A 12,803-nucleotide genomic window follows, 5' to 3' on the forward strand; every position below is an offset into this window, starting at 1 on the left:
ATGCCGTATTGTGTTCTCAGTCTGTCTGTCTGGTACAAAGTTAATGTAGTCACATGATGCAAAATTCAAAAGATACAAAAGATTAAAAAGTCTCTCCCATACTCTGTTCTTCAGCAAACCCAGCTCATCTTTCTAGTGAAAACCAAGGTAATTTGTTTCTTTGTATTCGTCCCAAGAGATCCCATGCCTTTATGCCTGGCATCATGGTGTGTGTTCTTTTCTTGCCTTTTACACAAATGGTAGCAGTATAACTATATACCAATCTTTCGCTTAGCTTTTTTCACTGAATGTATCTAGGTAATCCTATCTGAGTTAGTGCATTTAGAGTTTCTTTATTCTTAACAGCTATATACTATTCCATTATATGGATGTGGCACAACTTTATTATATAGCCTCTTTTTAGTGGACGTTTAGATTGTTTCAGTCTTTTGCTATTTGCTGTGGCTACAGCAAATGAGTATGTCAATTCATCTAAGGCATTTAAAGTTTGAAACAGTATGTATATGGATACCTAAATTTTTTTTATTTTGGATTTTAATGATCAACAGAGTGAGGTGAATATGAGAATATGAGAATAGAGGAGGTTATGAGAATATGGGAATTGAATGAGGCAAGTCATTTTTGAGAGGAACACTATGGGCCTGTTAGTAGTCCCAGGAAGGTGGTGCACAAGACTTCCTATCTTTGTGGTCTGGGCTAACTGCAATATGAGGCCCTCTGTGGTACTCATCATTGTAAAGGATGTGTTAAAGATTTTTATAGGTTTGGATGAGGTAGGAAAGAGTCTCTTATTTTCTTTTATATCAGTTGTATTTATTCACTTATAATAATCCTACATAATTATATAGCACTTCATACTTTTCCAAGATTTTTCCCAATATCGTGTTTAAGTCCATCTTTTAATACTTAAGACTAATGTTGGATGAGTCATCTCCTTTTGGTAAGTGATTGGAAAACTCAGAGCCAAGGATCATGTATCAGCTGGGTGACCTGCATCTAGTTAGAGAGTTAAGCCTACAACCCACATTTACTAATTTCCTGGGACAGGCACAAAAAGTGATGTGTATGTGTATGTGTATGTGTGGGCACACACTTCAAACTCCTGTCCGTGTCTTCTGATATCAGAGCCTATTGTTTACTGGGAGGAACCAATGAGACCCCCTTGGGTGGGGCTGACCGATTTCCCATGCCACAGGGGTGAGCATGTGACCCAGTCTAAGTCAAGCAGTATAATCCTCCTATGGTGGCTAGTTCCAGATTAAGTGTGGAATCCAAATCAGGCAAACTGAAACCCTCCCTGGACTTTTCTACCAGAGTTATATAGAAGATCTGTCTTTCTCTTTAGGTTGTGAGTGAAAGGATTAACTTAGGGGCTGTCAGTGGTTTGGAACTGACATCTGAAGCAAGGTAAAACTCCAGAATTCTTACTTATCTGAGCCTGGGAAATGATCATTTTTTGATAGGAACAAAGCTTTTCTAAATCACATGCTATCTGTTCTGCATGGAATAGCATGTTGTACCTTTTATTCTTTGAGTGGGGAGTTGCATGAGAGAAAGACTATTGAAGTGGAAGTCGCAGGATCAGTTCAAGTGTCTTTTATGTGTCTGGCTGGCTTTTAGGGTCTTGGATGACTCATTTTCTTTTTTTTACAAGCTACTTATAGTGGCTTAACCAAATATTCATTTTCTCTCTTTAAAAGCCACTTATCATGGCTTAACCAGAGATTAGTTCTTCCTTTTATAACAGGACATCTGGAGGACCTGTGCCTGAGCTCCACTGTATCTTCGATGTACCTGACTCCTCTCCTCCTACTCTGCAATTTATAAGGTGTGACTCTAACCACGCCCTGGGTATTACATTTGCATTTAGAACTGGAAGAGGGGCAGGGGGAAAGTTGCCACCAGTCAACCCTCTTTAAAGGACTTTTCCTAAAATGCCCTCCACATGACTTCTCTGTGTATCTTATTGGCCAGAAGTGTCATGTCTTGCTACGGAGAGGCTGAGAAACTTAGTTCTTAGCTGTGTACATTGCTGTCTCCTCAATGAAATGGGCTTCTTTTAGGTAAAAAGAAGGAGAAAATGGATGCTAGGTAAGCATATATGTCTGCCAAAGGGGTTAGATTGGATGGTTGGTCTAGATGGCCCTAGCTCTAGAAGTTATGAACTCTGTTTAATAAATTTTGGCAGAACTGGTGACTAAGGCCTTAATGCTCAGTGCAACAGAATAATTGAGATCAGGGTTCACAGGTCAAATTCTGCTAGCCCCCTGGTTTTGTAAATAAAATGTTATTAAAACACAGATATGCTTATTTGTTTACACATTGTTACTGCTTTTACATTACAATGGCAGAGTTGGATAGTTGTGACTTAGATCAGATGACCTGCAGAGTTTGAAAATGTTTAGCATTTGGCTGTCTACAGAAGAAATTTGGCAATCCTTGGCCTAGATGATTCAGAAAAGTCCTTCCATCTTGATGCTTCCAAAAACATGCATTTATTCCTTTATTCAGTAAGTATTTGAACATACACTATATTTCAAGCATTACATCAGGCACAAGGGGTATAGCAGTGAATAAATGACATCCATGTCCTCATGGAGCTTATATTTTGTCAAGTCAGGCAAACAGTAAATAAATAGGTAAACTTCTCATCTGTTGTATAATCATAAGAGCTACAGTGAAAAATGAAGTTTTGAGCATGGTCAGGGAAGAGCTCCTTCGAAGGTGACATTTGAACAGAAATTCAGAGGTGAGCGATGGAAACATGTGGCCCATGAAGGAAAGAACATCCCAGAACAGCATGTGCTAAAGAGGTAGCAATGTGTCTGTAGAGGTTGAAGAATAGCAGGAAGGCCAGTGTGGCTGGAGCAGAGGGAACAAGGGGGAAGATGGTTAGGGAGGAGCTCGAAGAGGTAGTAAGGACCATTATGCAGAAACTTACCCATGGAAATTTATAAGAAGAAGAATATCATAACCTGATTTATATTTTAACATGGTTATTCTGGCTACAGTACTGACAACAGACATGGAGGGCAGGAGTGGAACCTGGGGGACCAGTCAGATACTCTCAGAATATATTAGGTAAGAGATAGGCTTGGAGTAGAGTGATGGTGGTGGAAGGGAAAGTGGTTGGATTCTCGTAAGTTTTTGAAGGGAGAGCTAGTATAATAGCTACTCAGTTGATACAGAGTAAGAGATAAGGAGAGACAAAGATGACTTGACTTTGGCCTGAACAACTGAAACAATGAAGTTTCTTTTTGTTGACAGGGGGATGCCTCCCTAAAGAGTAAGTTGTGGGGGAAGATCAGGAGTTCCAGGCAGTGTTATTAAGTATGTGGGTGGAAATGTTAATAAGGCAATTGTATATTCAAGTCTCTAGTTCAGGGAGAAGGCCTGGGCTAAAATAAACCTGAGAATTAAGAGTTTGCAGATGACATTTAAAGTGATGGACAGATGGAGAGGGACGCTGGAATCACTTGAGTGATGAGTGAGAAGGGATGGACAGGCACAGCTATTGACCTAGGAAGAACATGGGCAGTTCATTTGTGGTAATATTCAAATCACAAAGATGTGATGAGGATGTATGGAGGTTTTCTCTCTCACCTCTGTTTTTCTTGGGGAATTGGGAAGCAAGGTCAGCTCCAGTGTTAGGATGGAGGAGGAGATATTGGAAATTTGAGGAGAAATGAGAAATGTATGATTTCTGGGCAACATTGAGGGCCCAAATTGAGTTAGTGATCATGAGTGGTTAGCATGGTAGTGCCATTTTCCAGTCAAATTCAGCTTAGGGGTGTAGGCATGGAGTTGGATTTAATAATGATTGGAATTTGCCAGGTGAGTATGATGGTCAAGAGTAGGGTAAAATAGCTGATAGTTTCTGCAGGGAATTAATCATAATGATGGACTGTAGACTTTAGCCCACCTAAGGACCAAAATGAGGATTTGAGGTGGGCAAGGGAAAGATTGAAGGATTGTTGGATTCTGGGTCTTAGAGAGTGTGCACTAGAAAGGGGGAGTGAGATGCTTAGAAGTGAGGTTTATAAAAGAGGTGGAAGTTGTTGGTAATCACAATATGGTATTATAGAGTGAGTGGCTGACATAGAGTAAAGGACAGGATTCTTGGGAGAGAAGAGGTCTAGGAATTGAGAGGTCAGAGATGGAAGCATAATCTCCATACTTTGAAATCACTAACATTATGGCAGGATGGATGTCAGAGAAATGATGATCAAAGAGCATAAATCTTTGAGGAGTGATGGAGAGCGACCTCCGGAGGCCAGTGGATGAACTGTCATATGGACAAGTCTGGTGATAGGAAACTCAAATCTGGTTAAGAGTCTATGGGCAGTCCTAAGGAGAAAGAAAGACACCACCTAACTACAGGCATGACGTGAGTATTTTATTGTTTCCATGAAACTCTTTACATTATTATAAATTTCAAACCTTGTATACCCCTAGTAAGTGTAGCCAAGCCAACCTTTTGTCACAATGAAAATGAAAAGAAAATGCACGGTTTTCTGAATACACAGGTCCTGATATTGTATGTTGGCTAGTCTACCTGAATGTTGAAATCTGTTTTTTTGCTGAGTGGTAGCATTAACTGACATTAACTGACTTTGCTGAGTGGTGGCATTAACTGACATGAACATGAAACAGCCACAGGGCTCAGGAGTCCTGAGGTGGAGTCCAGCCAGATGGGTACAGAAAGTGAGTGATTCTTCTTTTCTTTAGCCCAAAAATTGATGCATAAACTTAAGTATGAAAATGAAAAATTTGAATTACTGGCATTACCCTCTTTCCTTCAGGGTGTTTGCTATCAAAACATGGCTCACTCAACTGTCTGCATAGATCTTTCTCATGTTAAAAGTGGCCCTAAAATGTGTTGTTTTGAAACTTTTTGGATTCACCACTGTTTCTAATATTAGCCTTTTGGTTGCACACTAGATTAAGGTTTTGTGCATCACCACTGACCAGGCTATATTAAGTTGTTTGTCTTGGTGGGAATGCATAATTGAAAATGCACAAATGAAAACATCCTTCTATCCCCTCTTCAAATATAGAATTTTTTATGAGTTTCACAATGGTGCTACATTTGATTTCTGTGTTGGGCAGTTTTGTGGGTGGAGGATCTTTTTGCTCTTTCATAATTATCCCCTTTTGGGAGACAGGTCCAAAATAGATCTTTCTTCTGTGGAATTCCCCAGATTCTTAGAGTGACATTTCAGTGTTTATCTCAGCTTATTAACCTAGCAACTTTCTTTATGAAATTGTGAGTGTGTATATACCTGTGTATCTGGATAAACATGCTTATGGAGTTCCTAAAATTCTTAAAAGTGACATTTCATCTTTATTTTAGACAACTAATGGCTATTTATGAAGTTGTGATAGTTTTATATATTCTTTATTATATGTAATATGTAGAATATTTTTCTGCATTTAATTTTAGATTAATTTAAATCCTTTAGGTGGATCTACAGTATGGTTTTATGTTTTTTTATTTTTTTCTTATAAAAATTATGTTAAAGTTGTTTTTTAACATAAAGAGTTATTTATTGATTGATACTTCCCAAAGCCACCCTATTATATGTACACCATACTGTTTTTCAGATTTTATTTACCTAAATGATCAGGTATAACTCACAGAACCCCATTTTCACTTTTTATCCTTCTCAGTATGTTATGGACCAAAAAAATCAATTTTCCTTATGGGTTATATTGCCTTTTTTATTTTTTTCCCCCTAGCACGTGCCTACTTTTATTTTTGTCCCTTCTCGCATTACAAGCTTTTAAATTTAATTTTATTTTATTATTTTATTATTTTACTTTTCCTTACGGTTGTTTGACTTTGGCATCTACTGCCAATTCTTCTGTAAGTTAAAACAAAGATGACTGACAAATCAATTTGGCCTTTCAGTGCCATTGATAACATATTTATTCTAGTATAGATCCTTTTACAAATACAAATGAAGGAAAGGAGTTAAAAAATTTTGGTTACCTTTGATTTCTTTCTAGCTGTTCTGTAATGAATGATAAGATCTTACTCTTCAAGATAAAAATTTAAAAATTCATGGCTCTCATTTTTCCTATTGGACAGTCTTTAAAACATTTATGGTTTACTTCTGCAGTTTCTTTTTAAATTTTATTTATTAGACTTAGTGAAAGGTTATCCACAGCCCAAGGCTTCTAGGCATGTGTAGACTATAAAAATCTACAATTAAATCAAATATTGCAACTGAAATTCTACAATGAAGATGAAAAGAAAAAGTTCTAAGGCTTTATTTAGTGAAGAATGACAAGTTGAAAAATAGATCCTCCTCAACACCCTATAGTTAACAAATTAGAGCTCTGCTGAATTAGGACAGGAAGGGAATTCCAGAGATGAACAAGGCCATGATGGACCCACATGGGGAAAGAAGTTGGAGCAGTAGACCAGGGAAAGGATTTCACAGGAAACGACAGACCTCGCTGTGCCCAGGATTCTGACAGCTGTCCTCAGGGTCCAACAGTGGATCTTACATAATGATGAAGGGACATGTAAATAACCTGATTAAAATGACAGGTCTAGGTGTGTGACTGCATACCCACATTCTAGTGTGGTACATGGGCCTCCTAATGGAGAGCAGTGACCCAAATGCTCTCCTTGGCAGAGCACCTGCTGTCAGTCCCCAGTGGAATTTCTTCTTGTCCCACTTCTACTCTAAGCAGTGTCTGCTGAAGCATGTACTCAGTATGGCAGTGAGGGGTGTGGTCCATTTGCCACCTTGCTGGCCCTTGGCAAAGGAGACTGTCCAGGGGACATGGGGATAACTCTCACACTCACTGCGGAAATCTTATCTGGATTACTGTAGAAACATCCTCAGCAGTCTTCCTGCCTTTTCCTGTGACAACTACCCTCAACCCAGTCTATTCTCCACATAGCAGCCTGTCAGTTCCTTTTCTATTGCTTTGATGACCCTCCACTATAATGAGGATAAAATGCAGACATTACCTCATGGCATTTCTAATTTAATTCCTGCTTGTTCCCTTACCTCAACTTCATACTTGGTCATGCTCCTCCCTTGCTCATTATTTTATTTATATATTTATCTTTTTTTTTTTTTTTTTAAATAACAAATTCCCAGGCTTTCACACTTCAGGGCATTGGCCTGTGCTATTTGCTGTTTGGAATGTTCCCCTTTCCAATCTTCATCTGGTTCCTTTCTCATGTTTTAGTCAAAATTAAAATGCCACCTACTCACAGATGCCTGTGAACAGTGGGTCTTACCCGCCCCCATTAGTCTGCTTCTTAGCCCCCTATTTGTTTCCACTGTGGATCTGTCACAATTATAAATAATGTGTGCGTGTATTTTCTTGTTTGGCTATTTCCCCCATTAGAATGTAACCTCCCTGTGAGCTAAGACCAAGTGTATCTTGTTTACCAATGTAATCCAGCACTTAGAACTGGGTTGAATATGTAATTAAAGGTAAATGAAGGAAAAGTAATGATGATATTCACACACTCTTACAGATGATTGGTCACCTTTTGCTGCACCCCCCTTCCCTTTCAGTATAGCTTTTCAATATAGCTTTTCTATTTTCCTTAACCCAATTTATGTGTGTGACAGTCCCAGCAAGAATAGAGTGCCTTGCCACTCTGACTGTGGGAGCTCTGGGGTCTAGCAGTTCTTGCTTGACTTTTTGAAATAACTAAAAATATTATTGGGGCTCTATTAGGAAGTTAAATCCTTGGTTTAATGTGACCACTGTTACCACCTCGCGAAGCAGATGTTGGAGATGGTGCTAACTTCTTGATTACTGATTGCTGTCTCTTATCACTTCATCTCATTCTTCCCTTTCATCACAAGATCCCTCAGGTCTGTTTCTTCCTCTGCAAGTTGATCATTTATGGACCACTGGTTCCTTGCCATTCCCCTCTGATCTTTTTAGTTTAGGCAGTTTGATTTGTTTGTTCTCGTGTCATTTCTCCCACTGTGAACATCACCATAGACATTCTTTATACTCTTGGACCGTGGATCTCCAGACTCTACTCCTGTCCTTTCTCTTCTTGGCTCCTCTCATTAATCCTTAAAATTTCTATGTGTCCAGACTCAGTTGTCTCTTTTCCCAGTGTTGCCTGTGCCTGGGACAGCATCCCTCCACATGTCCACACTCAAGTAGCCTTTTAATCCTTCTCTAGGTTTAGATCATCTAGTGGGTATTAAGTACTCACCATATTCTGAGTACTTTTTGCTCTTTTGTATGACTTTTCTCAAGGTTCATCTTGTGTAGTCAAGAGTTGTGACTACTCATTCTAGAACTTTCTAGTAAGTATGCCCTTCTCAAGTCTTAAAACACTTAACATAAGGCCCACTAATGGGCTATCCATTAATTTATCTAATAGATATATTTTTAAAAAAATTTATTTACTTATTTGAGAGAGAGAGAGCAAGAGAGAGCACAAGAACAGGGGGAGGGAGGATTAGATTCTCTGCTGAACAGGGAGCCCGATGTGGATCTTGATTTCAGGATCCTGGGATCATGACCTGCACTGAAGGCAACCGCTTAACTGACTGAGCCACCCAGGCACCCTCTCGTCTAATAGATATTTATTGATCACCTGTTATGTATCAGACACTATTCTAACAGTGGCTGGCAAACAAGTGGTTTTATATATGTATGTTCCATCTATGCATATTGCTTTTACATTCTAGTGGGATATACATACATACTTATAGTATGTGTGTAAGTATTTGCAAAGATGAGTTTGTATATATAAACATTTAATCCACATTATTATATGCTGTTCACTAGCTTTTAGCTAAGTAAATTGTGTCTTACCAACAGGATTATACATTTTTCAGAGACAAACTTTTTTGTTTGTGTTTGCATACCTGCTTGATAGAATGCTGTACAGAACATGTATTTAATGAATTCAATGACTTCACTAAATATAGAGAATAACATTTAAGTGAGATACAAAACTCCACATATTATTGTGTTGATACTTTGTCTTATTGCAAGCTAGCCCTTTGTGTTATGTCCTTCTGCATTAATGGGTGTCTGCACTATTAGATGTTCACGGTATGTTAACTCACTGTCCATGGGTACAGGACAGATTCATTTAAAGTTCACAGTGTAACAATGCAGTGTTTCTAGAACCAGAGTTGTAAGCTCAAGCACTGATAGAAACTTGCATTTGTAATTACTTAACTATATGCCTCTCAATAGACTAATAAAGGTAAAAAATATTGGAGTATGCAGAAACCTACAGAAATCTCAGTCTCAGCAATCACCATTTGCTAAGGAAAAATACTCCTGTGTTTCTTCTTTCAGTACCTCACTTTAACACTTGTGGTCACCAAATGTATGTAGGGGGTTTCCCACATCACATTCTCTGATGCTCTGATTTCAGTCAATTGGGTGTCCTACAATTGAACCCACTTCTGACATTATCTACTTGCAGATACCATCAGATCCCACAAGATAAGGGCTCAGGATTTCACAGGATTGCATTATCATCTACCCCAAGTCCAGATGCCACTCTCACAAACCCAGATTGTCTTCTGTGCTGTGGATATAAATTGGAGGTTAACACGACCCCCTCCTTGGGTTTAATTAATTTGCTGGAGTGGTTCACAGAACTCAGGAAGACAGTTTTCTTATGAGGCTACTAGTTTTTCAAAAAAGGATAACAGAACCACCAGATGGAAGAGATGCATAGGGCAAGGTGTGTAGGAAGGGGTTCGGAGCTGCTGTGCCTTCTCTGGCCTCAGTGCTCTCCCTGTTGTCAACACAAAATAAACAAATCTTTTAAAATCTCCTAAAGTAAGAAAGAGCATTTTATTTAAGCCCAGATTGCAACAGCTGCTTGGGAAACATGCTCTTCAAAGGGAAGAAAGTGTTCCCAAGAATGAACAGTTTTTACAGGGTTGTATACTTTTTTACATCTTATAAAAGTTCAAAAGATTATAGATTAGCATTTAGGTAAGAATCTTGAGTTTTATCAAAGGAATGGAGGAGAGAGTAGGAGAATTGATTAATATTTGAAGGATAAGATGATTTTCCTTTGGGTTACTCATTCACAAAGCAGATTACAGTGCATGTGTGGTGGGTCATAAAACACTTTTGATTTGAAAAAAGTTGATACACAGTATTGTTGACTACTTTAGAAAGAAATCTAAAATGGCTCCTCTTGTCTATCAGGCCTTTTAGAGAGTTTTTCTCTCATCACTGAATCCACTAACCTGGAAGCTCTCCAAGCCCTATCTTTTTAGGTCTTAATTGAGGCTTCATTACATAGTCATGATTGATTAAATTATAGGCCCTTGGCAGTTAGTTCAACCTCTAACTCCTCCTTCTACCCTGAGGTCAAATGTGTTGGGACCAAAGTTTCAATCCTCTGTAATCACTTGGTTGGTTCCCTTGATAGCTAGCCCCCATCCTTAGGTTACCTAGGGTCTTTCAGAAGTTACCTCATTTACATAAACTCAGGTGTAGTTGAAAGGGGCTTGTTATAAATTACAAGAGATACCCATTTTACTTTTATTTCAGGAATCAGAAACAAAACTAAATATTATAACAATAAATGTTCCAATGGCTCTTGTATAGGAAATTATGTGGTTTTTAGGCCCTGTGTATCAGGAACTATGGACAAAGACCAAAATATGTATTTCTTATTACATCACAAAAATCACACCATTTTATCAGGCTTTCCAGACAGGCTATATGAATTCAGTTTTGCGCCAGTACAATAGATTTATTTATTGCCTTAAAAGCAAAGTGCACAAGAGCACACACTGTAGGTGTTATATTAAACTGACCCTACGTTTGAATGAAAAGCATGATGGTAAGCCTCGATGTCCCGTACTTCTACACAATAAGCAGGACCCATCCTTACCAAGTAAAAAGTGAAGAAAGTTTGTTCAAAGGACATACTGAAACAACTTGAGAAGGAAAAACCCAAGCAGAATGAACAGCCAAAACAATGAACAGCAACAGATGGGTATAAACTCTTCCTAAATGTCAGACGTCCTTTACAGGTCTTTGTGCAGTCAGTAATTGGTGGAGACAAGTCTGTTGAACTCCCAGATGCTTATCTGCATTATTCAATCATATTGATTTTGTTGACTAAGTCAAGATAAATACTAGCATAGCCATCCTGAAGCAAATTACATTGCTTGTTAACATTGGTCCCTTGGACAATATGGTAAATACCATAAGATAGTTAGCAGGGATGGAATCTAGGATTCAATGAGCAATAACCTTGTCTACCCAGATAACTTTTTTTCATATTTCAAACACTTAGGGTTACTTAAAATTGATTAGTTGAACGAAATATTAGCCAATTCAGTGTTTTTACTTCACTCATAGATGACTTGCTGTCCAACCTCTCTTTGAACTGAGAGGTTTAGTTTTGGCTTTGTCTTGTTTTGTGAGTAGGCTGAGGTTGTTAAGAATGATTTTCTTGATTTGAGAATATTATGGACGGTGACTACAGACTGTGGTTAATCAGGTAAGATGGGTAAGAAGAGATAGAACTGGGATGCCTGAGTGGCTCAGTTGGTTAAGCGACTGCCTTTAGCTCAGGTCATGATCCATGATTGAGTCCTACATTGGGCTCCTGCTTCTCCTGTTGACTGCTCTCTCTCATGCTCTCTTTCTCCTTCTCCCCCCCCCCCCCAAAAAAAAGAACTGACCATGAAGAAAAAAAATATATTTTTTATACTAACATCTTAGAAGATATTCTAGAAAAATACTTATTTGATCCTTTTAAACTACATAGAGGCATGCTTGCAGATTTTATTTTAGGGATGCCATGGCATATTTCGTTGTCAAAAAATTCACATGGCTCCACCATTTGGAGGTCTCAGGAATATAACTATCTCCATCTTTAGGCTTTCCTTGGAAAAATTTACCAAGACAACTAAGTGTTATGCAAAATCACAATTTTATTAAATTATGTTCACATGAAAATGCCAGTGAGAATGAGAGGTAAAAATATAAGCAAGGTTATTCTTAATATCGTATGGAAAGATCACATGAAAGTAACAAAGAATATTGTGAAAATAATGAATAATGAGAGGAAACGGGCCCAGTCAGTTAGAATATATTATAAAGCTACAATATTTAAAGCCATTTGGGATTTGTATGGGAATAGTTTCATCAATGGAAGAGGATAATCTAGACATAGATACAAAAAAATATGGGTATATAATGTGTGATAAAAATGCATTTCAAATCAGTGGATAAGAGATGAATTTTCCAACAAATTTATGTTGGGCAATTTGTTGACCACTTATGGAAAACAGTGATAAAGCAGAGTCTCCACTGTTGTCCTTATACCAAAATTAATTCTAGGTGGATTAAAGTTTTAAATGTAAAAACAAATTATAAAAGCACTAATAGTAAAAAATGGACTGCTTACTTTCGTAATTTTGGATTAGAGAAAAACTTCCAGCACAGAAGCTGTAAAGGCAAACAGTTGATAAATTTGAACACATAAGCACTAAAAATTTCTCTATTACAAAAAAAGTCATAGGCAAAATCAGAATATATATAACAAACTGAGAGAAAATATTTACGACATACATGACCAAATACTTATTGCCTTAACACATAAAGAGTTTAGCAAATGAGTAAGGGGGAGGAAAAAAACCTAACAGAACCTGTCAGAAAAATGGATAAAGGAACATTTTGGTTTGGGATTATGTTCAACTAACGTGGCAGAAACCCAGCTGCAGGGGCTTAACAAAATGAGGGCTTTCCTTTTCTCATGTAAGAAGTCTGAAAGCAGTCCAAAGCTGGCACAGCAGCTACACAGTGTGTCA

At 38.0% G+C, this 12,803-nt stretch overlaps 1 protein-coding gene across 5 annotated transcripts in view; it reads left to right on the forward strand.

The window, feature by feature from the left end:
• Window positions 1–12,803, forward strand: part of TASP1 (taspase 1) — a 275,223-nt gene that overhangs the window by 188,062 nt on the left and 74,358 nt on the right. The window contains exons 12-14 of one of the 5 annotated variants that reach the window (XR_014314979.1): window positions 1,748–1,828; window positions 2,352–2,510; window positions 4,203–4,387. The exons of 3 other annotated variants lie outside the window; for them this stretch is intronic. The gene's annotated coding sequence lies outside the window, so the exon portion shown is untranslated. The remainder of the gene's footprint in view (window positions 1–1,747; window positions 1,829–2,351; window positions 2,511–4,202; window positions 4,388–12,803) is intronic. One more of the 5 variants, XR_014314980.1, reaches the window with a different exon arrangement.

Source organism: Mustela nivalis (genome assembly GCF_964662115.1).
Source record: "Mustela nivalis genome assembly, chromosome: 8".
NCBI lineage: Eukaryota > Metazoa > Chordata > Mammalia > Carnivora > Mustelidae > Mustela > Mustela nivalis.